The following is a 1,796-nucleotide window of genomic DNA, read 5'->3' on the forward strand; positions in this document are numbered from 1 at the left end:
TCTGTATGTGGGATCCGAACCCTCAGGCGGGAGCGCCGCCGCGCTTCCCAAGTGGTGCACTATAGCAGTGTGCCACTGGGCTGGCCCTGAAGTACATTTTAAATACCAGCTTTCTACTCTGCATATACTTTATCTCATATTCTTCTCCAACACATCGGCAAAACCGCAGCATTTTAAAATATAATAATTCCTAAGCTGCATAGTTTATAATGCCCTTTCATACACATTATGACATTTAGGTTTCCTTTATAGCAGTGGCTTTCAATTGGGGATAGTTTTGTCACAACTGGGGGTGGGGGGAAGTGCTACTGGCACCTAATGGGTAGAGGCCAGAGATGCTACAATGCACAGAATGCTCCTCCACAGCAAAGGATTTTCCAGCCCCAAATGTCGATAGTGCTGATGTTGAGAAACCATGCTTCACAGTTTCCTCATATTATTGAAGGAAAACTTAATTAAAGCTGGCCAAGAATGGGTGGGGATCTACTGGTGGGGTGGGAGAGATGTATCCAGCTGTCGCAGTGGCAGTGGAGCATCACTAAGTGCTTTAATACTTTGTACTTCATAAGAGAGTATTAGTGAAGAAGATTTAATCTTTATGGCTGGAACAGTTATTAGTTGACTTAGTATTTGTACAGTTGAAGAAAACCAAGGTCATAAAATACTGTGATGAGTAGAGCTGTCCCAAAGCAGACCTGCTCCCAGAAACACAGGAAGGAAGGGCAGCACGTGAAGGGGACTGGAGTCTTGTAGGTGGAGAGATGCTGGCTGGTAGAGGATGTCTGCCACAGTTCACATTTGGCTCAGATAATGGGGATAGAAGTAGGTTTTTCAAAGATCTCCATAGCCTTTTCCATCACAGTGAAGTGGCGAAGGCTTAGGGTTTTGTCTGTAAGAGCAACTTAAAATGACTTCAAATTTCAGCAAGTCTAAAACAGTAATTCACTAAAAATAAATACAGAAATAAAAATGTGCATAACCCTTCACCAGTGATTCTTTTCAATCATAATTTATAATTTTCTTCGGGCAGCCGACAATAGAATGTAGGATTTGAATATAATCCATAGAAAGAGTGGTAAGAAAGAACTCACGCAGCAGCACAGTTTAAGAGTGTCTAAAATTGATTGAATTCTCTAGATGGCTTGACTTTCTTATTCAGTTTTATTCTTGACATTTAGTGGTATCGCTTTCTTAGCTATAGTGAGAACAAATTCTCTCACTGTTCTTGGAAAAGATATCCTGGAGACTGTTGAAAATTAGAGAATCTGACATTATGCTTGTGAAAGGTGGAGAAATCCCTAAATTCAGGACAGAGTTACACTACACCAAAGGGAGATTTGTCACAAGAATTAGGGTCACCAGGTACCTCTGTGCGTGTATAATTTTGACAAAAATAGACCATTAGGGCCCAGCCACGGAGTGAGCAAGGGAGAGATGCCCAAGCCGGCACCACCTGTCCCCACCCCACCGCCATCTGGCCGGGGGCCCTGAGCCCAGGCCCTGGACCCCGCGCACTGGCCGGCTCCAGTCCATCTTGTGGGAGGTGACTGCTGGCCCCTAGTGCTCAATGAGCTTCCAGCGCAGTGTCTGGTGACTTTGGCCACCTGCTGAGGGAAAGGACAGAAAGAAGCATTGCTCCCTCAACATGTTTGATACTGATACTCTGAGGGCAAGTTCTTGGAGAGCCAGAAAGCCACTGTTGTCCTCACCATGGCCTGCGGAGTCTTGGGAATGTTGCCATTACCCGGTGTAGGCCACCCCCAGCCAACCTTACAAGCCTGAAAGCTGAGAACAAA

General features: G+C 45.2%; 1 pseudogene; it reads left to right on the forward strand.

Moving 5' to 3' along the window:
• LOC103602971 overlaps positions 1-1,796 on the forward strand; it is a 5,253-nt pseudogene that overhangs the window by 1,124 nt on the left and 2,333 nt on the right.

Source organism: Galeopterus variegatus, unplaced genomic scaffold (genome assembly GCF_000696425.1).
Source record: "Galeopterus variegatus unplaced genomic scaffold, G_variegatus-3.0.2 Scaffold4390, whole genome shotgun sequence".
In the NCBI taxonomy this organism is placed as follows: Eukaryota; Metazoa; Chordata; class Mammalia; order Dermoptera; family Cynocephalidae; genus Galeopterus; species Galeopterus variegatus.